Source organism: Mirounga leonina, unplaced genomic scaffold (genome assembly GCF_011800145.1).
Source record: "Mirounga leonina isolate KUSES-001 unplaced genomic scaffold, KU_Mleo_1.0 Mir_454, whole genome shotgun sequence".
NCBI lineage: Eukaryota > Metazoa > Chordata > Mammalia > Carnivora > Phocidae > Mirounga > Mirounga leonina.
The window spans coordinates 18,633,283-18,658,158 of NW_023270763.1; the positions used below are offsets into that span (position 1 = coordinate 18,633,283).

The following is a 24,876-nucleotide window of genomic DNA, read 5'->3' on the forward strand; positions in this document are numbered from 1 at the left end:
CACACAGAGTTTAAAAAATGACAGTAAAATAAACACCCAGGTTGAGAAATAGAACATTACCAGTGGAACCTCCTAGATGCTCTTCCTCAATTCCAGTTTGACCCCCTTCCCCCAAATTACCACCATCCTGGATTTTGTGCTAATGTATTCATTTTTGCTCCTGTCTGGTGTACTGTTGTATGAATTGACTACAGATTATTTATCCATTCTGTCGGACGGACACATGGATTGCTTTTCGTTTGGGGGGATTATGAGCATTCTGGTATACTTGTTCACAGGTTGATCTAGGTACGTGCCTGGGGGTAAGACTGTCGGGTTGGAGGGGTTGTTTTCTTACCTAAAACTTGAAAGGGAACTCCAGCGTGGTTTCAGAGTGGTTGGACCAATTTACGCCCCACCAGCAGTGTATGAGAATTCCTGTCATTCCACTTGCTAGCATTTGCTAATATTTTACTTTAAAATTTTTGCCCATATGTTTGGTGGGAATTGACATCTCATTGTGGCTTTAATTTGCATTTTATGCCTACAAATGAGATTGAGCATCTTTTATATGTTTATCAGTTGTTTGCATTCCTTTTCTGGAAAATTCCTCTTGGTGTCTTCTGCCATTTTTTTTTCTGATGGGTTTTGTCTTCTTCTTACCAATTCGTGGGAATTCTCATTATAATCTGAACAACAATACTTTGTCAATTTGTTTTATATGGTGTAAATATTTTCTCTTCCATGGATACATGCTTGAAAAAAATTCATGTATGGCTGATACTAAAGTTCCACTTGAAATCCCCCTCGATCCATCCCCCTTTCTCTCCAGATGTAGCAACTTTCATCAGTTACATGTGTTTTCTTTCGGCCGTTTTCTATGTATTTGTGCACACGTGCACATGCACACCCACATGCACGTGCACACACGTGCATTCCTATAGGAATAGTTTATGTTGTTTTCTTCAGTTTGTTCCAATACATATGGGATTATACTGTGCTTATTATTCTATGACACTCTTATGTCACTTAATATGTCTTGGGCTTCCTCTGTCTATGGTCATTCATCTCGATCTAGCTCATTCTGTTTATCTGCTCCATAGTATTCCATAATATGATTGTATTATTTTAATGTAGTCATTTCTAAATCTAGAGACATTTAGACTGCTTCCAAATTTTCACTATTACAGGTGATACTTGCAGTGACCACCGCTGTTTATGCCTCCTTGGGCCTGAATATGAGTAGTTCTCCAGGATACTCACTTAGCAGTGGCTAAAATAATACACCCTTTTAAAATTGTAATAGGCAAAATAAAAATAAAAGCGAAAAGAAAAGGGGCACCTGGGTGGCTCAGTCGGTTGAGTGTCCAACTCTTGATTTCTGCTCAGGTCATGATCTCAGGGTCCTGAGGCTGAGCCCTGCCTCAGGCTGGGCTCGGCACTCAGCAGGGACTCGGCACTCAGCACTGCTTGGGATCCTCCGCGCCCCCCCCCCCCCGCGACCTCCTGCTCTCTCTCTCTCTTAAAAATATATAAATAAAATAGGTTGCAGTAGGTGCTGTCAAATTGCACTCCCTAAACCTACCAGTTTTCATTTCCAGCAACACTATGTGTAAATACCCATTTCTCCACACTGTTGACTCAAGCCTGGATACTTTCAGTCTGCAGGGTTTTTTTTTTTGCCCATTTGATAGATCTGAAAGGGTTTGTCATTGTTTTTAAATTCTAGTCCCGTGATACTTTGCTGGGTTTTCACATGTTAGTCCGTCCTTATTCTTTGCTGTGTATGAGTTGTGTTTTCTATACTTTGTCCATTTTGCAATTGGGTTATTTTACGTTTTCTTGTTGATGGATAGATATGAATTTTTTGACAGTTAATTGTGCCAAAACCATTTCTCCACCCGCTGGAATTTCAGTTGAGAACTCTTACCTAGTTTAGTTCAATGCAGTAATTTTCCAAAAGATCTCTGTTTCCCAGACCAGCACAGTCTGGGAGTGATGAATGAACTGAGGCACCCCAACCCAGATAAGTAGTGGCCCCCCCAGGGGGGTATAAGCTCGTGTTGCTGCCCGGTCTGTCCCCAAAGAAGGGGGTGGAGTGTCAGATGCCTGGAGCTCAGTTACCTGGGATGGCATACGTGTCATCTCAAGAGCCACCATTTAGTGTGGGCCTACTCTGTCCCAGTCACCACATAGACACCTTTCTCCCCTATCCCTACAGCTTTCCTGGGAGACGCACATTGTTATCCCCATCACATAGACAGGAAAACTGAGGCTCAGGGAAAGGAGATCTAGCAGCTTCACAGCAACCTTGTAGTTGGGCCAGGATTCAAGTGTGGCTCTGCCTGACTCGAAATCTCATTCTTTCCATTGCAACATAGTGTCCTTGTGGAGAGGGTCGTCCATAGCGTGAATTGCTAATATTCTTTCTTTATTGCTGCTGTAGCTGGTATTACTACCCCTATGACTAATACTACCAACAAATATTACTCTCATTGCTACTCCTATTACTATTAGTATTATAAATGAACTCAGTAAATGCTTTTTATTTTATTTTATTGAGATAAGAACACTTAACACGAGATCTATCCTCTTAATGAAAATTAAGGGTTCCGTGCATGATTGTTGACTGTAGGTACAATACTCAGGCAAACTGTCCTTCAAAATGAAGAGGCAAAGACTTTAGCAGGGAGCAACACAATAACATGAGAAAATATGAAACTCGTTAATTCAGTCGACTCTTTGCATGTGCCAGACACAATTCCGGCAAACACAGACTTGCTCCTCACTATAAAGGAGCTTACATTTTAGTGGCTGATGATAAAGCCAATATTTTTTGAGTTCTGCCTCTGCTCTAGGTGCTGTGCTTGGTGCTTTCTGGACATTATTTCGTGTAGTTCTCACAACCCCCCTGGGAGTAAGCACTATTATTCATCTCTGGTCTTGACTCAAATGTCACCTCCACCAAGAAGCCTTCCCTGACTCCTTATGTAAATGGATCCCCCCCACCCCATTCTCTCCATCCTGACACCCTGTGTATTTCCATCATTGTTCCAGTCACGTGTGATCATTATCTGTTGGTTGATTGTCTGTCTGCCCCGCTAGGACTGAAAGTGACCCACGTCTGTTGGGCTTACCACCAAATCACAGGCCCCCAGCACAGCATCTGCCCCATAGTAGGCAGCCAATCAACATCTGTGGAATAAATTCTCATCTTGTATATGGAGAGACTGAGGCTCAGAGTGGTGAGCAGCTTTCCCAAAGTCATACTTCCAGGAGAGGCAGAAACAGGACTCCAGTCCTCTCCTTTCTGATTCCAGTGCCCAGTTTTTATTCATGGTATTATATAAGAACTTCCTGATTTGGGGCTGCGTCCTGGACTTGTGAGATGCCATTGGAGATGTGGTCACATCAAAATGCTGCCTCTTCACTGGCTTTATAAAAGCCAATCAGCAGACCAGGCTCGCCTCTCAAAGCAGATGTTTTGAGAGTCACCATGGGCTTCAAGAGGCCACCCCAGATTAGCAAGGAAGATCCCACCAACCTCTCTGATGTGAGAGGTCACTGCTCATTCTAGTAGTCTTAGCCTCTCAGGGTCCGAGAGAAGTTTAGAAAGTAAAGCCAGTGAAAACCTTAGCAACATTCAGCCTCTGAGCTAAGGGGCTGGGTGCCTAGACACCCTGGTGCTGCTGTGAGCTGGGAAGGAAGGAAGGAGTTTGCTCCAGATGTGGTGACTTTTCTGTTCTTCCACGTGTCCTGGTCTCTTACCTCAAGGTCTTTGCATAGGTATTGTCCCCACTGCTGGGAACACCCCTCCACTGCCATCCTCACTTCCTTTACCTGGAAAAATGACCCATAATCATTTATTGCCACTCAGTTTAAATGTTACCTCCTTGGAGAAGCCTTCTAGGGCTCTCCAAGTCATGCCTGGGGATGCTCTGATGTGTTCCCATGGTATCCTGCACTTGGACATTCCAGACTCAGAGCAGGAAGCACCTCTCGTTCACCACAAGAGCTGCAGCACCCAGCTCAGTGTCTGGGATATAGTAGGTGCTCAGGAAATATTAGTCGTATGAACATGGGATGTCTGACTACATAACTACCCTTCCTAACGGAGGTGACCCAAGTCCTCTCTGGACCCAAATCCAACTGGAATAAGCAAAGGAGCAGAGAGGATTTGGGTCAGCTCTGTTTAGAAGGATGCATCTGTGTAAGACTAGCCCTGGGTAGATATGTGAGGGGCAGCAAGCCAGGATGACAGCTCTCACCAGCAACCATACTTTGCAACACTTTGATCTTGGACTTCTAGCCCCCAGAACTGCTAGACAATACATTTCCGTGTTAAAGCCACCCGGTCTCTGGTATTTTGTTGTGGCAGCTGCAGCAGACCTAAGACTGATTATTCCCCTCGGGGAAACTGAGCCAGCTCTCTAGCTGCTTTGCTCTAGCTCAGGCATCTTGGTTTATCAGGAGGCTCTTTCTCAGGGATGGCTCACCTGGAGCCAGTGGCTATGGCCAAGGAGAACCAAGCCACCAGCAATTTCCACCTTTGGAGCTCTTGTGGTCTGGAAAATGCATTTCCTATAAACCTCATTAGGGCTAAATACACAGCAATGTGCCACTAATATATTTAGCTAACTATTTAATTGAGCTATTGGCAACAGTTTCAGAGGAGTCAGATTGAGTAACAGCAGAGTATGTCTAACTATCAAGGAAAAAATTAAAATGTGTCGGCGTGTAGGCACTGCGAGGACATTGCCAAGTCTGTCATCAACATGGTCTACCGGAATCACGTTCTTCGGGTGGGGACCTTGTTTTGCTTTTCTGAATGAAATGTTGCTGTAATTATGTTCACTTTTCGAGCACCGTGAAATAAATGAGAAACCCCAAATACACTAATATTTCTCACCTTAAACTGCCTCCTGCAGATCTGGTTGCTTTACCCTTTGCAAAGGAGGCTTAGTCTTGGAAGAGCAGTGAGGGGACCATTTGCTGCTCTTCTGGACCCTTCCTGACAGCAGACGTCAGGGTCCAAATTGTGCCGTATGGCGCTGGTTAGCTGGGTCCCCCAAAACGTCACCTGTATAACCTATGGCCATCTCTAGCACACCCTCCTTGGAGCCATTCACCCCCAACCCCCACCCCATTCCTAATCTGATACCAAGTTCTGTTGATCTTCCTCTGTGGCCGACGCTTTCAGCCCGGCTACCATGGACAGCTCCACTCCCTCTAGCGCCCATATTATAAGTGCCCTGTGAGGTCTCTGCTTCCTCCAAAGACGCAGAATATTTCCATCATTGTAAAAGTCCTATCAGACAGCACTGCTCCCAAGCCTCCAAAGGTCACTCAGCTGTGTGCACATACTACCCAGATGTACAGGGGCGCTAACACACCTGGGGGACTACTTCCAACCAATGGGTGATGGGAGGTCCTCAGGCTCCCTGTCCTCCAGTGGGCCCATCTTGTCTCCAGTAGCAGTTCTGTTTGGTTCCTCAGCTGGTCCCCAGTGCGAACTGAGTTCCAGGTGCCCACGGGGGTCATTTGCTCTTTGGCATAACTTTTACTGGTTCATCTCCCTTTCCTGTCTCATCTTCGCTCTGGATCTATTAGCTTTCTTTTTGTCGTACTGTCTTCATCTGCTATTGGTGTCAGTGAAATAGTAGCTTCGTAAAGTGAACTGAAAGTGTTATCCTCTTCTATTTTCTGGAAGAGATTGTGTAGAATTGTTATTTTTCTTTAAATATTTGATAGAATTCTCCAGTGAAACCCTCTGGGCCTGGAGACTTCTGGGACTTTTCAAATTACAGATTCATTTTTCTTAATAGTTACAGGGCTATCCAAATCACTGGTTTCACACTCAGTGAATTGTGGTCATTTGTGCTTTTCAAGGACCTGGTTCATTTCATTTAAGTTATCAAATGTGTGTGTGTTGTTTGTAGTATTCCTTTATTATTGTCCTTTGGATGCCTGAAGGGTCTGTAGTAATATCTCTGCTTCATTCCTGATATTGGCAGTTCATGTCTTCTCTCTTTTTGTTTTTGTCAGTCTTCCTAGAAACTTGTCAATTTTATTGATTTTTTTCAAAGAACCAGATTTATGTTTCATTGATTTTCTCTACTGTTTTCCTATTTTTAGTTTTGCTGATTTTTTTTTTTGTTTGTTTTTATCTATATTCTGCTTTCTTGTAGGCTTATTTTTTTTCTCGGTTCTTGAGATGGTAGCTGAGATTATTATTTGACAGTTCTACTCTTTTCTCATGTAAGCATTTATGTAAGCTATAGATTCTCTGTCAACATTTCTTTATCTGTGTCCACAAATTTTGTTATGTTGTATTTTCATTTTCATTCATTTCAATGTATTTTTAATTTCCCTTGAGACTTCCCCTTGGACTCATAAATTATTTAAAAGTGTATTGTTTAGTTTCCAAATGTTTGGAGGTTTTACTGTGTTCTTTCTGTTATTCATTTCTAGTTTGATTCTGCTATAGTCAGAGAACACACTCTATATGATTTAAATTTATTGAGGTCTGTTTTCTATTGTAGGAGATGGTCTATTTGGGTATATGTTTTGTGAGCCCTTGAAAAGAATATGTATTATGCTGATATTGGGTGGAGTGTACCATAAATGTCAACTAAATCCTGCTGGTTGATGGTGTTGTTGAGTTCTTCTATATCTTTACTGATTTTCTGACCAGTTAAGAGGGGGTGTTGATGTCTCCAATTGTGATTGTGTATTTGTCTATTTCTCCTTTCAGTTCTATCCATTTTTGCTGCACATATTTTGTAGCTCTATTGTTTGCTGCACACAAATTTAGGATTGTTATGTCTTCTTGGTAGATGGATTCTTTTATCTTTATATGGTGTTCCTTTCTCGCTGTGGTAGTTATTTTTGCTCTGGAGTCTACTTTATCTGACATTAATATATCTTGCTGTTTTTGGTTAGGTTTTCAGGATACATATCTCTCCATCGTTTGACTTTTAAAAAAATAAGAGATTTATTTATTTATTTGAGAGAGAGAGGGTGGGGAGAGGGAGAGGGAGAGAGAAATTCAAGCAGACTCCTTGCTGAGCACAGAGCTAGAAGTGGGGCTCAATCTCATGACCCTGAGATCACAACATGAGCTGAAACCAAGAGTCTGATGCTTAACCAACAGCACCACCCGGGTGCCCCTCCATCCTTTTACTTTTAATCTACATATATTGTTCCATTTGAAGGGAGCTTCTTGTAATGAGCATGTAGTTAGGCCACTCTGCCAATCTCTGTCTTTTAATTGATGTATTTAGACTACTTATATTTAATGTAATTACTGATATGTTAGGGGTTAAGTTTGCCTTTTTATTTTTTTGTTTTATGTTTGTTCTCTCTGTCTTTAATTTCTGTTTTCTTTTTCTTGCCTTCCTGTGGGTTACTTGATTTTTCGAATTCCATTTTGATTAATTTATAGTGTTTTTGAGTGTATATTGTTGTATGACCTTTTTAAAGCATCAACATTGTATGTATATATACACACAATGTATATATACATTATATATGCATAATTTTTAACAGTCTACTGGTACAGTATTTCATTAGCTTAAGTGAAGTGTAGAAGCTTTCCTCTCTTTACATCCCTTTCCAGTATGATTTTAAATATTTCTCCTACATACATTTAGAAAAACATCAGATAACATTATAATTTTTGAATCAACCATCAAACATAATTTAGAAAACTCAAGAGGAGATGAAAACATACTGCATTTACCCATATCTCTTTTATTTACTCTTTATTGTTCTTTCTTCCTCCTTGATGTTCCAGGATTCCTTCTTTAATCATTTCCTTTCCGTTTAGAGAATTTTCATTTGTTGTTCTTTTAAAGTAGGCCAGATGGTGACAAATTCTTTTAGTTTTCCTTTATCTGAGAATGTCTTGATTTCTCCTCATTCCTGAAGGATATTTTTGCTGAATATAGAATTTGGGGTTGACAATTCTTTTCTTACAGCACTTGAAAAATGTGCTACTTTCCTCTAGCCTTTGTGGCTTCTGATGAGAAATCCATGGTCTTTCAAATTATTTTCCCCATAGATAAAGTACTGTTTCTCTCACTGACTTCCAGTTTTTTTTCTTTAGTTTTCAGGAGTTGCATATGATAAGTTTTGATGTGGCTTTCTTTGGTTTTATCCTGTTTGCTGAGCTTTCTGCATCTGTGGGTTTATGTCCTTTGCCAAATTTGTTAAGTTTCACATCTCCAAGTCCATTTCAGCCCCACCCTCTTTCTCCTCTTCTGGGACTCCAGTGTTAGATCTTTGTTACAGTCCCAGAGGTTCTTGAGGCTCTGTTCAATTTTACTTTGTTTTATTTATTTATTTTTAAGATTTTTATTTTAAGTATCTCTACACCCAATGCAAGGCTCAAACTCACAACCCTGAGATCAAGAGTCACACACTCCACTGACTGAGCCAGCCAGGCACCCCTATTCAAGTTTATAAAGTCTGTTTTCTCTCTGTTATTCAGACTGGATAATATCTATTGTTCTGTCTTCAAGTTCACTGATTCCTTCCTCAGTTTTCTCCTTTCTTCAGTGGAGCCCATTCATTGGATCCTTTCTTCTTCTTTTTATTTTTTAAGGATTTTATTTATTTATTTGAGAGAGAACAAGTGAGAGAGAGAGAGAGAACGAGCTGCGGGGGGGGGGGTTGGTGAGGGAGAAGCAGACTCCCACGTGAGTAGGGATCCCGATGCGGGGTTCAATCCCAGGATCCTGAGATCATGACCTGAGCTGAAGGCAGACTCTTAACTGACTGAGCCACCCACGCGCCACTATTGGGTTCTTTAATTTACAGTATTTTCTGGTTCTAGAATTTCCAGTTGGTTCTCCTTTATATGTTCTGTATCTTCTCTAAGACTTTATTTCTTTGTCAAGGCTTTCTATTTACTCATTTGTTTTAAGTGATTTTTAGAAATTGCTCTTGGAAGCATTTTTATGATTGCTGCTCCAAAATCTTTGTCAGATAATGATAACATGTCCATCTTATCAATGTTGGCATCTATTGATTGTCTTTTTTTTCATTCAAGTTGAGCTCTTTCTTGGTATGATAAGTGGTTTTTTTTTTTTTTTTAAGTAGGCTTTATGCCCAATGTGGGGCTTGAACTCACAATCCTAAGATTAAGAGTTACATGCTCTACTGACCTGAGCCAGCCAGGCACCCTGACAAGTGATTTTTGATTGAAACCTGCACATTTTTGTATTATGTTCTGAGATAAATTTAAATCTTCTGTTTTAGCTGGCTTCCTCTGACATTTCTCTGGCAGGGAATGAGAGGGTCCTAACCTTATTACTGCCAGGTGGGGATAGAAGTCCAGGTTACCCATTTGTTGACACCCAGATGGGAGGCTCCTTGTTACTTCTGGGCAGAGTTGGGAGTTCACCTCCTCACTAGGCCTCCATGGATATCTCTCTGGATGGGAAGTTTAGGAGTGCCTCATTTTTGGTGCCCACTTGGTCTTCATGACACCATGGTCATGATGTCATCATTATCATTGGACATTAGTGAGATTTCTGACTCGGGGGGCAGTGAGAAGTGTCTAATTACTGTCTGATTGAAGTTCAGGTTCTGTATATGGTCTCCATTGATACTGATGTGATGGGGAGCTCTTCACCACCCTGTGGGGTAAGGTTCCCTATTGGAACCTGGGAGAGATTGGGTGTCTTGTTCCAGCCTGTTGAGTGTGGTAGTCTAGGTTCCCCACTAAGCCTTGCTGGCATGGGGTGGGGGACAGGCCTAGCACTTTCTGTGGTGCTTGGCTGCCCTAGAGTGGTTATTGTCCACACAATTTTCTGCCTTGTTAGGTTGTCCTTTCACATTCCTTTGGCTAGAAAGAACCAGCTTCTGTTGGGACTTTTTGTCTGTGACTGATGATGTTTCTGGATTGTTGGCTTTTTCAGCCCTAACTCGGGGATATATGAGGCAAAAAGAAAACCCGGGGAACTCACTGTCATGTCGTGCCTTGGGTCCCAATGTCCTTAGCCATTCTGCCTCCTTCTCTCCACCTTTCCAAGTCTCATGATTGTTTTATATATATATAGGCCAGGGCTTTTCAGGAGAGCTATGAAGGAAGAATAGGGAAAAGAACACCTACTTCATCTTCCTGGAAGCATGTGTTAATAGATAATATTTCAACGCATATTTTTAAAAATCAAAAGTTACTGCAAAAAAATATCCAGGATGAACAAAATTCAAGCATTTTAAATGAAGATAAGCTCAGTATTATTGACTTTCCCTTTTGTTTTGTGTTCTCGTATGGCTTGCCACAGCACTGTGACTGGCCTTATCTTTATTGAAAATGGTTTCCTTTTGTGCCTCATGTAATTTTTGCATTAATTTTGGTTTTTTGAAGTATTGCATCAAAATGTTTATGGTGAGGGGCGCCTGGGTGGCTCAGTCAGTTAAGTGTCCGACTCTTGATTTTGGCTCACGTCATGATCTCAGGGTCCTGGGATGAAGCATCCTGCTCAGTGGGGGGTCTACTTGTCTCCCTCTCCCCCTGCCCCTACACCTGCTTGCACCCTCTCTCTCTCAAATAAATAAATAAATCTTTAAAAAAATGTTTGTTGTGATTTTTGAGTTTTTTTGAGCCCCTAAAGATTATCCCAAGGCAAATGCCTCAGTTGCCTTACCCTGGTTCAAGTTCTGGTCCATGTGGCCTTTTAAACCATCCCGTCTGGTACGGCCCTTTGGCTGGGGGAACATGTGTTTGTGATGAGTCCAGCTGCCTGAGTGTTGGTGGGCAGATCTCCTCTTTCCAAAGCCCTGCCCTTCTTGAGAGCAGAGGCACCTGGGGCCAGGGCAGGGATAGTCGCTCTTTCTGGCTACAGTAGGACTTCGAAAAATCCTCAAAGCCTGCCAAAACTGGTGACACAAATTGCTAAAACTTCAAAAATAGAACAGAAACAAAGATTGAGTGAATTAATTGCCTAGTAAATTGATCATTTGGCAAATTGATTTTCGGTGCATTTGGGAGCATCCCTTGTGAGGTCCCTGTGGCCATGAGCCTGAGGTTGTCTCCGGCGACTCCCTTGCCTTCCAAACAGCGCCCTTCCTGGGTCTCCATCATTTTGTCTACACCTGGACAGGTAGGCAGGAGGTAACATCAGAATGTCCCATGGCTTGTGAAGGAAATGAAGGGACCAAAGTGGCAGTCACTAAGAAGCAGGAGGCCCTGCCTATATGGCTGTTACATATAGGCAGGGCCTCTTTGAGGAGGTGACCACTGGGCTGGAGAAGGAGCTGGCCATGGGAAGAGTATTCCCAGCAGAGGGAACAGCATGTAGGAGGGGATGCAGTGGGGTGGAGGGAAACCATTGCTGGTTTGAACCCTTCCTCTGCCACTTCTGAGCCTGGTGCCCTTGGCTTGGGCATGTGACTTCTTGGAGCCTTAGTTTTCTCATCTGTAAAATGAGGATAATACCTACCTGTGAGGCCTGATACGAGGAGAAAAGAGATTAGAGCTGCTGGGGACTGAACTGGATCCCACTGCCTGCAAACGCATATGTTGAATCCCTAAACCCAACATGACTGTATTTGGAGATAGGACTTCTGGAAGGTGTAAAGTGAGGTCATAAGCATGGGATCTTTAATGGGAGAGGGTTGGTGGCCTTAGAAGAAGAGCAAGAGCACTGTGAGCATGCATCAAGGAAAGCCCACATCTGAAGGCCAGGAAGAGGGCTTCCACCAGAACTGGCCATGCTGGAGCCCTGACCTCAGACTTGCAGCCTCCAGAATGGTGAGACGGGATGTTTCCGCATTGAAGCCCGCCGGTCTATGGTATTTTGTTATGGCAGCCTGAGCTGGAGACTGAGACAAGGGCTGAGCATGACCTGTTACTCATTTCTTAAATCATGGAATCAACACGTATTGAGCTCTCCCACTAATAAGCATGGGGTAGCATTCTAGTCGCTGAACAAAACCCCTAAATCTCTGCCCCTGTGGAGTTAGTGGGAAAGACAACAATGTCATGAAGAGGGGAAACTGAGCCAGGGCTAAGGGATGGGAGAAGTGGTGAGAGGCTGTAAATTCAAAACAGAGTGGTCACTGAGGTGCCTGACTGACTCAGTCAGTGGAGCGTGCGACTCTTGATCTTGGGGTTGTGAGTTCAAGCCCCACGTTGGGGGTAGAGGTTACTTAAAAATAAAATATTAAAAAAAATAGAATGGTCAGGGAGGGCCTCCTTGAGAAGGTGATATTTGTGTGGAGAGCTGAAGGAAGCAAGGGTATAAAAAGTATCGCAGGGTGGGGGACCAGCAAGTGCAAAGGCCCTGAGGTAGGAGTGTGCCTGGGGAGGCGAATGTGACAGAGCACAACGAGCAAGCAGAAGGGAAGTAGAAATGAGCTTGGAAAGGCCGCTGTATGGACTTTTTATCAGAGAGGTGGAAGGCAAAGTAGGAGTTTGAGCAGAGGGGGAATGTAGCAGAGGGGTTTAACACCTCAGTCTGGCTGCCATGCGAGAAGACACCATCGAGGGGCCAGAGTTGGCTGGAAGCATGGAGACCAGAGGGGCCGCTGCAGTGAGTCAGCTGACAGACACAGTGGCTTGGACCAGGGTGGGAGAGGAGGCTGCGAGAAATGGCATCTTGGATGGACCTTGGAGGTAGATCCAGTAGGGTTTGCTAATGAATCAGATATGAAGGGTGAGAGATCCTCGCAGGAGTGAACTTGTCCAGCCCTTCGGAGATAGCCCCTGACCCCAGGGGCCCCTGAGTGTGTTTCGGTGGCCCTGGTGGTGAGGAGATCGCCTCCAATGCCCCCGACATTGGCCATCGAACAAGAATGGTGGTGCCAAGCAGCTCTAATTGCTTTGAGTATTTGCATCAGAGGAAAAACCAGCTCTCTTTATAAAAAAGAGATTAGAAGGAGCTGCTCCACGGGCACAGCGGGCAGGGCTGGGACGCAGGGGGCATGCCAGAGGGTCGGTGCCTGTGGGATGCAGGGGAGGGAATGAGAGCCAGGGCGCGTGACAGTCATGGTCATGGGCTGCAGACTTCCTTGGAGCTGCAACTGGACACACATTGGAAAGGGGGCAGGGACTTCACCTAGATCATTCTTCAGGGCTGATGCCCTCAGCTTCTGGGGCTATACAGCTGCCCTGGGCCTCCAAGCAGATGCCCCTCCTAGAGGCAGCCAGGGCCAGTACTTGGCTGGCTGGGGGGCGTGAAAATCTGGTCTCTTTGTCTCAATTCCGGGCAACTCTGAGGAGCCATTTGGCTCCAGAGCTCAGGGTGGGGCAGAAGGCAGCCTCACTTGCAATCACACTACCAAATCCTGTCTTCCTCACTTCCTTCTGGTGCGTCTCGCCAGAGCACCCCACCCACCTCACTGAGCTGTACCTCCCAGTCATTTTCCAGGGACCCCCATCTAGCACAGTGGGCTGCCATGGTTTCTGACAACTCCATTGGGTGCTCCCCTGACAACTCATCCTGTCTGAGACGGAGTCTGCCATCCTCCCTGCCTCCAGCCTTCCTCATCCATCGTCCCCTACCCAGCTGCCCAAGCCAGAAACACGGGGGTTTCCCTGATACAGCTTCTTCCCTTACCTTCTCATTACCCAGTCCATCATCACGCCCTGTTGGCTGCCCTCAAGTCTCTTTCTCTGTGTCCATTCCAGTGGCCAGCCACCACCATCCCCTGCTTGGACAGCTAGATCAGCCTCTTCACAGGCCTCCCTGCCTCCATCCCAGTCTTCCTCCAATCTGCTCTTCCTAGACTGAATACATTCTGAAAATACAATTCAGATTTGTTCTCTCTCTCTCTTCACGTTTCCTTGTATACATATATGTGAATAAAATACATATATGCATATAATGTGTATATAATGCGTAAGATATATAAAATAAATACACATGATATGTGTCTGTTTATTCCATCTATTCCAGACAAAGGTGATTGTGTGGTTATGTAGTTGACTCTATATTCCATATGATATGGCCGTAAGCTTTTCTCTCTTTTCTTATTGAGGAATCATTTAGATATAGTAAACGGCACAAATCTTAAGTATTCATCAGCTTGATGATTTTTTTATGTAACCACCACCAAGGAATAAGATATAGAACATTTTTGTAATATCCCAAAGGGCTCCCTTGTGCCCTCTCCCAGCTGTTACTCCCCAAAGATAATCCATATTATAGTCCTCATCACACTGGTACATTTTCTGTTAAATGGAATCGTATAGTGTGTGCTGTTTGGGGTATGGCTTCTTTCGCTAAATGTTATACTTGTGAGATCCATCTACGTTGTGGGTGGAGGTAGTTCGTTCTTCTGCTGCGGCTTAGCAATAATCCATTGCATGAATATACCACAAATTTACCCATCTTACTGCTGATGGAGATTTGAGTTGTTTGCGGTTTGGGGTTGCTATGAACATTTCACATATTCCTTTAGGTGGACAGAAGCAATCATTTGTCTTGGATGTATACCCAGCAGTGAAATTGCTAGGTCAAGGGGCAGGGGTCCATTTAGCTTTGGGAGATAGGGCAGTTTCCCAAAGTGGTTGCACCATTTCACACTCCCACCAGCGGAGGATGAGAGCTCCCATTGCTGCACAGCCTTGCCACCGTCTGGTATGATCAGGCCTTTAATTTTAGCCATTCTGGTGGGGATGTAGGATTCCTGGTGTGGTTTAATTTTTTAATGTATTTTTTAGAGAGAGAGCGAGAGCAGGGGAGGGGCAGAGGGAGAGGGGGAGAGAGAGAGAGACTCTCAAGCAGGCTCCATGCGGGGCTCAATCTCACAACCCTGAGATCATGACCTGGGCCAAAATCAAGAGTTCCGTGCTTAGGGCGCCTGGATGGCTCAGTTGGTTAAGCGACTGCCTTCGGCTCAGGTCATGATCCTGGAGGGCCGGGATCAAGTCCCGCACGGGCTCCCTGCTCGGCAGGGAGTCTGCTTCTCCCTCTGACCCTCCTCCCTCTCATGCTCTCTGTCTCTCATTCTCTCTCTCTCAAATAAATAAATAAAATCTTAAAAAAAAAAAAAAAAAAAGAGTTCGGTGCTTAACTCCCTGAGCCACCCCAGTGCCCCTGGTGTGGTTTTAGATTGCATCCCTGTGATGACGTGGGGCCCAGCTGCAGTCTTTTTACCCGGCGACCCACCACCTTCCATCTGATTGGCCCAGCGTGTATACCTGACTGTAACCTGGGCCAATCAGAATTGGGAAGTGAGACTCCAAGATGTTCATGAGGCTGCGGAGCACTTGCAGAAGGCCTTCAAACCAGGGAGCTAAGAGGCGGTGGTCTCCCTGCGGAGAAGCCAGAAAGCCAGTCCGCGGAGGGAGAGGGAAGCAGACACAGGAGGGGACAGGACAGTGAGACATCCGAGTGCCAAGAAGAAGCAGGCGCCGAGAGAACCGTCCTTCGCTGGCCCCCATGCTGTGCCCCAACCTGTGACAGACCCCTCTGTCCTCAGTAAGCTACTCCTTTGTCACCTCTCCTGCTGCCCCAGCTCATGGGGTGGATTTTCCCCCTTGCAACGTATTTGCTCAACGTATTTGCCTCCTTTCTGTCTTTCCCCCTTGTTCTTAGCATGTCTTTTTGAAAATGTCGGCCTCTTGCTCGGGGGAGGGGTAGAGGTAGGGGGAGGGAGGCTAGCATTTATCGGTGTCTTGTTGTGTGTCAGGCCCCCAAATGGGCATCATCTCAGATGTGTTACACGCGAGCCTGTGAGGCAGGGGCTGGTGTTACCCTGTTGCACAGATGTGGGGAGGTGAGGCACAGAGAGGGTAAGGGCCTGGCTCAGAGGTGGCTCAGTGGGGGACGCCCTCCCAGGCTGGTCTGACTCTGAAGCCTCTGTTCTGCCAGGCTCCGGACGGACGTCTGACGGACGTCTGAGTGTTAAAGGTGGGACACAAATGCCTTTGTCACTGTTTGCAGAGTTTGTGTGCCCCGCCCCCCACCCCAAGACCTTGGGCGGCATAGGTTGTGTTACAACAGAGGAGAGCAGCCCCTCACGGGGACTCTAGAGATGCCCTCCATTCAGAATTTCCTCCCATTCATATCTCCCTTCCAGCCATGCCTTGTTCCAAGTGCTCTTTGAGAGTAACATCATATACTTCCAGACAGTTCTTCCTTGGATGCAACTAAAATCCCAGATGGCACTGTAGTGTAAAGGGGGAAAATGTACTGACTATGAAGTCACATAGACTTGGGTCCAAATCCTATTCTCCTCAGTGATGAGCTGAGGAACCACAGGCAAAGATTGGGCCTCTCTGAGTCTGTTTCCTTATCTGTAAAATGGGGCTGATGAGTCTTACCGCGGGGAGTTTTTGTAAGTTACCTAAGTAGGTTGTGATCTTCCCGGGTCACAGGCTCGCTGTCATCCTGTGACATCTAAGCCGGCTACCCCTTCCTCCTTCCCTCCACCCGTCGCCTCAGCCTGGTGACTCGGCCACCATGTTCCAAGGTGCACTCCCAAGGTTTCCACGCATCTGGCTGTGACTGTGACTTGACCGCGGGAGTGAACCCCACCAGCGTGTCCAATGTAGGAAACTGTGCCGGCAATGAAGACATCGTTAGGCCGAGGGCCGAAGCTGGTGCAGACACCTTGGCACTGGTATTGGAAGCTCCAAATCAAGAAAAGGTTTCAGACAATGACATGAAGTTAATGGATTTACATGTTGAACTTGGAATTCCCGAATTCGAGTGAAGCTGTGGAGAAAAGATGTCTTCTGGCGAATGTGCATCGTATACGCTGAGATCTCAGCCATTCTGGGGACCCTGGTGTCACTTCTTGTGCAAAAGATGGAGTGAGCTTTTCTCCAAGGCCAGAAACTTGGTAGTAGAAATATAAAGCTGTGGCAAACGAGTGATGTTGATAGGAGGAGGCTGTCGCCCTAGAGATGAGTGAGCCAAGTTCTGCTAACTTTTGCACTGAGGTCCCCAAACTTCTTTACAGAAGCAACTCCACCCTCCCCTGCGGTCACACTCGGTATGCCTGTGGACGGCCCCTTGTCGGAGAGCAACAGATTGCAGAAAATAAAGCTAAGCTCTCTGAGAACTCCTTCTAAGATGCCAGCATGTACTGAAGAATCTTCTGTCACGAGTGTGTGCCTCTGAGTACCTATGCAGAGACCATTTTCCATAAATAGCCATTTTTTCCCTCCATTCTCTACAAGAATCCAGTCCAAGTCAGATCTAGTCTTGTTAATCTAGAAATACTTCCGCCTCACCTAGAAATACTCCTTAGGATTTTTAGAACAAAAGGGGTTTGACTCTAAATGCAGTTTTAAGACTTGTTTTCAGTTTAAAGGAGTTATTTGAATTTCAAAAGCAAACCACGGGTTAAATAAGTAAAAGTAAAGCTTTTGTTTGTTTGTTTAGCTTTACCCTTGACACGTAAGATGCCAATACATAGTAATCGTTTTTGCTATTTTTATAGTTTCTTTTGTCCAGGGAGTTCCTGATACCTGTCTCTGCATGGCTTAATGGTCTCAGTCTGGTTGCTGAACCCCGACATACCCCTGACCCCTCTGAAATGCTTCCTCAGCAAGGCAAACCTCTCTGTGGGAATTTTGGGGGCAGGATCACTCGCTAGGAGAACTTGGTTGTTGCTTGATGCAGCGAAAACAAATATTGTTTTAGAAACATTAATAATTGAGAGGTTTTCAGCACAGAATTGGCCAGCATTAGGGGAATTGAAAATTAAGACTAAGACACTACCTCAAGCAGATTTTCTGATGAATAATTCACAGAGCTAATGCCCGTGAAGACCTAGAAGAGAAAATACTTTCTGTGTCTGTTCTCCCCACCCCTGCCACTGACTCCATCACCTGACTCCCCCCGCCCCTCCAGCCCTTGGAGGACGGGGTGTGGGGGAGGAAGGGGCATCTGGGGAAGTAAATAAAAGCCAACAACACAGCAGAGTTCTGATTTGAATTTTCATTGCGGTTTTGCCCCCATGTTGCTGTGTGACCGCTGATGAATTCTGTCCCTCTCTGAGTAGCAGTCCTGCCAACTTTGAACCAGACTCTGATTCTTTGAGGTCGAAGTGATGGAAAGGACTTTAAGTACCCACTGAGACCTCCATTCCCAGGGAGATCTATACCCCAAAGCATTTGTAGGATGGGGTCTATTTCATTTCAGATCTCCCTCCTTCTTTCACACATTTGCTGTGTGCCTACTCCACACTAAGCATGGGAGATTTTGTGTCCCCCGTGCATAATTACAATTCACAGTGACTTGGACAAAGATGGAGTGAAGCAGAGGGTAGTGGGTGCAGGAGTGACACCTAAATTCAGCCTGAGGTGTGATCAGGGAAGGCTTTCTGGGGGAGGTAACACGTGAACTGAGTCCTATGGAGAGAGTTGGGCAGGAAAAGAAGGGCAGGAGGAGGGTGTTCCAGGTTAGAGAGAAAATTTGTAAAAAGCTCCAGTAGAGAAAGAAGGAAAAGTCCTTTTGTGGGGACAGCAAGGGGACACGGGGAAGGTGGGGGAGGGGCCCGGAGAAGAGGCTGGATCCTGTAAGGCATTAAGGTTAAGTTAAGGCACTTGCCTTTGGACTTTACTCTGAGGGCAATGGGGAGCCAGCAAAGGTGTAAGTAGGGTGCTGGAAACTCGATTGATTTGTTTTAGAAAGATCCTGGCACTGGTGTGTGGAGCACTTGGTGGTTCCTCTGTTCTGGTGTAAACCCTCAGGGTGTTGGTTTAAACCCTTCTCAGCCTCGTTAAACAGATTGCCTGTCACTATTTTTGAAAAAATTGTTCTTCCTCTTTCGATGGTCCATCCAGTCTCAAGCTGCGTTCTTGTCTCAGTTCATACATTACATCTGTTCTCTGTGGCAGGCGGGAGGGAGTTTGTGTGGGGTTCCCAAGAACCCCCCACCCCTCCATTGCCGAGTTGTCAGCTCAAACTTGATCTTACCAAGTTCAAGGTAGGAAGGCAGCCCGTCCCCAAGGAGAACTGGCTTCCTAGGCTAGACTTAGAGTGGAAGGCTCAAACTGGTGGCTCCGGGGGTAAATCCGGACCTGTGGATATGTTTTGTTGCAGGAGTGTTTTGTTTGGGGGAAAAATGAGAAATAACCACTATTTAAAAATCAGGAGATTTCCAAAAATAAATAAATAAATAAATAAATAAATAAATAAAAAAAAATAAAAATCAGGAGATTTCTCCTAAAAAGTCTGGGATTCTGATTTTCTAGAAATAGCAGATATGGCCACCCTGGTATCCCCTTCCTTCAAAGCAGGCACTGGCTACCCTGTGGACAGTCCCCGCTCTTCCCTATCACCTCCCTGTCCTGAGGCTGATGGCAGCCACTCTCTCCCATTATCTCTGCCAGTTGCAATGCTGGCTTCCTTCTACAAAATGTGGAAGAATGTAAACTATTTCTTGAGATCCACATCTCCATCAAACACAGAAAAACGAAAGATAACAAAGAGGGCCACATATTTCAAGACAAATGGGAGAGCACAGATTTCTTGATGGAAATAAAAAATCCTTGTTATGTACACCAAGTGGGTCTGGTTGAAAGGGTCTAAGATGCTTTGACTAGTAGTAGTAAATCCGGCTCCCACTGCCCTCACGCCTGTTCCTCGCCTGGCCTGGTACTGGTGGGTTTGAGCCTGGGAGGACAGGTGAGATGTGGTTCCAGAATTCCAAATGTCAGAACCATTTTCCTATTGTTCTTCCCAGATTCCTGTGGCCAGAGGCCCCAAGAAGGGGACAAATGTGGGGAGTGGGGGTCTGACTGGCTCGAGCCCTGCCCCACTGCCCAGCCCTCTCCCAACTAGCTCTGCTCATACCCATGTGTGTGTCTACTTTCATTTGGGGTGGGGGTGCAGGGATGGTTTTAAGTACTTTAAAAAAAAAATGCATAAAAGCCATTGATCTGCTAGAGCCCCTTCATGTACCTTGGGGGCAAACTAAAGCCAGAGAAGGGGACTGACCTGCCCATTGTCACCTGCATGGTCCTATGTGGGAAAAGAGCCCATGCCCTGCCTTTTTGTCTCCCCTGGGCAGCAGGCTGCGGGCTGAGTGAGGCCCCTGGCCTCCTGGGCTCCATCCTCTGCACTGTTTGCCCAGGCTTGTAAACTCAAAGGCCTGTGGGCCAAGCCAACAGTGAGTTTGGAGCAGGGGAGGTCAGGTCCTGCTGCTTGCTGGCAGGTGGGAATGGGGGCCAGGGCTGCCAGCTCTCAGGTAGCCAGCAGTTTGGGTCTTTCAAGTGAAATCTGTGGGCTGGCACTTCTAATTTCTGGTCCCAGTGCAGAGCAACTTGCGGGCCAAAGTGGTGCCTTATTCTGACTTGCTTCCCCGCTGCCTAGCGAATGCCTTAGCTTGTGAATGCCGAATGAGTTCATTCATTCATTCCTCTTCAGTTTCTCATGTCTTCCTTCAGCAACCATTCGTCACCACCCACCTTGTGCCGGGCGCTGAGCCAGGAGCTGGGGCTGGGGCGGGGGGATAGAAGACAAGTAACAGAAACATAGCCTGAGCGGTGAGCTGCTCGTGAGGAGAGTCATGTCCACCCTCAGGCTCATTGCAATGCTAACCGTCATTTATTGAGGGCCTATTATGTGCGCTGGGCCCCACGGGGCTTTATACAGAGGAGTGTACTCTTTTCAACAACCCTTGGAGGGACTTCTTTCATCCCCATTTTACAGATGATGACTCTAGTCATCACTAAATGAGCTAGTGTTTGTCAGAACCAAGACGCATGCCCAGAGATTCTGAACCCAGAGTCTGTCCTCGAAACCACTGTGAATTCTAGGATTAGCTTGAGGCCATCCTGTGCCCACACTGAGGTTAACGTGATACGTAAGGGAAGGATTTTCATCAGCTTTCACAGACTACAACTGATATCCATTGAGGTGAGCCTCAGATGAGCCCAAGAGGGATGTCTGTCAACGCTCACATTTATGACCTTGACAAACTTGATGGTTGTGTGTGTGTGTGTGTGTGTGTGCCACTTTCAGCCTCTGTAGGCTCCCATTTTGTCACCTTTCATATTTTGAGAACTAACGTTACAGTCGAGGTTTGACCAGTTTCCTTTGCAATGCTCAGATTCAACACATCCATTCCAAAGTATATATTGAGCACCTACTGTATGCAAGGCAGGCTTCTAGATGCTGGTGACACAGTGACACACCCATTACGAAAAGGCATTGTTCTAAACTCCAGGGACACAACTGTGAGCAAAATAGACCCAGTCCCTGCTCCTGTGGAGTTGAAGACTTATGGGCGAGGCAGATTTTATTCCGAGAACCACACAAGGAAGTATCAAGTGACGACCAGCCGTGAAAGTGCTGTGAAAGAGAGGGACGTGGTGGCCCGAGAGTGTGTTCTGGGGCGATTGGATCAGGTGGTGGGAGCAGGGAAGTGACAGGTGAGCTGAGCTCTGCAAGAAAGAGTAGGCAGTGACCAGGTGAAGGGGCAAAGCATATTCTAGATAGAGGAGTTGCTGCTGCCAAGGTACTGGGTCAGTGGGTCTGCAGAAGTGAAGGCCCCACAGAGAGGAAAGTGGTTTGTGATGAGGCTGGAGTGGTGAGCAAAGGCCAGACCCTTGCTGCTGGTGGTGGGAATTTTGTTCTTTATCCTGAGAGTAAGGGAAGGTCATCAGAGCATTATCAGTTAGCTTTGGCCATGGAACAAACTATCCCCAAACATAGTGACTTAAAACAACCTCGTCTTCTTTAGCTTGGGAGCCTGGAGGGTAGCAGTTTGTGCTGGGCTCAGCTGGTGGCTCCTCCTGTCTGGGTCAGGCCCAGCTGATCTTAGGTGGACTTGTTCATGTGTCCGTGGTCAGCTGATGGGTCATGTGGGGCTGGCTGGTTCATGATGGCCTCTCTCCTCATGTCTTGGCCTCTTGGTCACAGGATGGCTGCCGAGTGTGAAGTGTGTGAACAGAAGCCACAAGACCTCCTAAGGCCTAGACCCCAAAGGGCAGAGCATCACTTCCTGTCGGTCAGAACAAATCACGAGATGTGCCCAGATTCAGGGGATGGAGAAGTAGACGCCTCCTCTCCATGGGAGGAGTTGCTAAGCATTTGGGTCATTTTTGCCAATTATTACAAAGATTTTAAGTAAAAGACTGATTTTTTTTTTTTTTTAAAGAGGGTTAAAAGGTCCCTTTAGCATCTGAAGGGAGAACGGTTGGGGGGCAGTATTTAACTAGTATCTGTTCCTTCCTCCGTTATTAGTAACAGAAAGCCAGTTTTTATTCCTACACATTGCATCCTAGAATAAAGACTGGATTTCCTCCCCTCCTTTATAGCTCCATGTAGCTGTGTTGTGTGAGACTTTTAGAGAGTCTCCTTATAAAAGAAGGGTCAAGCCTTTCTTCTCTCCTTCCTCCCCCTGCTCTCCTTGATGTGTTGGATGGACATGTGTTGTTGGAACTTGGGCAGCCACCTTGGACCATGAGGATGCAGACTTCATCCTAAGGAGGGTGGAATGGAAATCTGGAGGAGCTGGGGTCCTGATCACTCTGTAGAGCCACATATCAGTTTGGACTACCTGCCCCACATGGCCCCTAGTGGTTCACAGCTTTCCCTTCCCTGGGGAGTTGCCCGTTTGGACTGGAGCTGTTCCACTGGTTATGTTCGCTTGGGGTGTGGGGGTACAAAGGGCCTGCTTCCCTTTGATTGATGGTAAGACCCACTAGGAGCTGCAGTAGATGCTCCAGAGCTCCCCATGGGGTTCACCTGAGGCAAGTCTCCAGCCCCATCCCATGTCCCTTACGCCCCTTCTCTTTGGAAAGCCCTTTCCATAAATCTTACAAGAACCCTCATCTCAGGCTCTGCTTCTGGAGACCCAACCTCAGGCACCCTACTCTGCTCCCTGCCCACAGTGAGCCACAGACCAAGAGCCTGGCTTACCCACCAAGCTCCTGGCTCCGAGCAAACCTTAATCACTAGACTCAATCCATTTTGCCCACGGTTTTGCCGTGGACAGAAGAGGAGAGGTCAGGTGCTTGACTCCTGCAGAGCAGGCACTATGGTGTGAAGAACTCGAGAAAGATAAACTTTTTCTGGGCCAGGGGCTGGAAGCCAAGGGAGCGCTCGGGAAGAGAGGCTTCAGATCTGGTCAGTGTGGAGCCCACCGGCTGAGTCCCTCCCATTCCCGCCTCCCTGCTCCAGGCCTTTTTGAAGTCCGTGGGCCGCTGGTCTGCTGGATGGACAGCATTTGTAAGCAACTCTCTCCCCAGCCCAGTTAATAATTCAGGAGCCAGTGCCTGCAGCCAACCCATCATTCCAACCCCGCTGCACCCCGAATGCCAAGCTAGTGGACAGGAAAGAAAAAATCACTGTACCCGCTTGAAAAATGGTCCTTGCTTCAACTGCTTGCTGCGTCCCCTGTGCTGGGGTGGGAGAGAGCTGAGCCGAGACCGATCTGCTGGGCAGACAATGAGAGAAGTGTGGAGCTGTGCCCGGGGCTCAGGCGTGCATGCCGAAAGGTATTTAATTTTCGGATCCTGAGCCACGTTTGTTTTTGGACAGTGGGATGTAGTCGCTGGAGTACAGGCCTTGGAGGATCCATCTTCTTTCTTCTGATTCAGCTATTCATCCTTCACTCACTGTTTCTCATTCATTCATTCATTCATTCGGCAACCATTGCTGCCACTGACGGGGAAGTGGCATTGAAGATACAGAGGGGGCTGGGGGAGTGACACCTGTCCTCAGGGAGGCAGACACATACAGTGGGAGGTGCCACACTTAAGGGGCTCGAGACAAGAACTGGCTGGGGGCTCTGCGTCTGGGGGCGGCCTGTCGCCTGGGTATGTCAGGACCCTAAATGTCCAAAGCAGGGAGGGCAGGGTAGAGAGGTTAATGGTTAAGATCATGGACTCAGGGGCCACAGCGCCTGGGTTCAAATCCCAGCCCCACCACTCACTCACACAGAGTTGGCCTCGGTGTGCCTCAGTTTCCCCATGTGTAAAACAGAGTTAATAATGGGAGACTGAGACAAACGACTTCTTACTGTTAAGACAATGATCAGAGACTTTGTGAAATGAAAAATCCAAACTCTGACAAAGACAAAGTGCTGGCAACTATAAAGTAAAGCCACCTTCGGAAAGTGACTGGGCGGGTTCTTATGAAGCCAAACACATGTCCCAGCCTGTGGTCCCACCCGTGGGTATTCACCCAGATGAAATGATCTGGGGTGGGAGGAACTGACCAAAAGGGGCAACGGGGGATTTTTGGGGCGCAATGAAACTATTCGGTATTCAGGGTGTGGTGGTGGATGCCTGACCCATCTATGTGCGTGCTTGTCAAAAATCCATAGAACTGTACACAAGAAAGGGAACATTTTGCTGCATGTGAATTATGAGAGGTTTGAGGTGGTATATATGGAGGTTTTGGAGGAAGTAGCAGGAGTCCAGGGGAGGAAAACGTAGTTAGGTCAGTTTGTTGAAGAGCCTTGAATACCATGTCAGATCCTTTGGACAGTGGGAAGATTCAGAAGTTTTTTTTTTTTTTAAAGATTTTATTTATTTATTTGACACACAGAGAGAAAGCACAAGTAGGCAGAGAGGCAGGCAGAGAGAGAGGGAGAAGCAGGCTCTCCACTGAGCAGGGAGCCGGACGTGGGGCTCGATCCCAGGACCCAGGGATCATGACCTGAGCTGAAGGCAGCCACTTTACCGACTGAGCCACCCAGGCGCCCTGATTCAGAAGTTTTTAAGCAGTTAAGGAATATAAGCAGGTTTTTGTTTCAGAAAGATCACTGCGTTCTGTTTAGACGCAGAAGCCTTTGAATGTGTGGTCCTGAGACTGCCTTCAGAAATTTTCATCCATCCTCCCCCTTTTTGGAAAGAATTTGAATTTGTGACCCACATTGAAAAATCAGGAGATCTTACATATAGAATTCTGGATTTCTGGCTTTTCTTTGATGGGATGCATGTCCTCCAGTAGGGCCGAGCCCCGTATCTACTCCCTT

At 46.3% G+C, this 24,876-nt stretch overlaps 1 pseudogene; it reads left to right on the plus strand.

Annotated features, from left to right (window-relative positions):
- Positions 1-12,455: 12,455 nt before the first annotated feature.
- LOC117999257 lies at positions 12,456-21,862 on the plus strand (annotated as a pseudogene).
- The last annotated feature ends 3,014 nt before the right edge of the window (positions 21,863-24,876 follow it).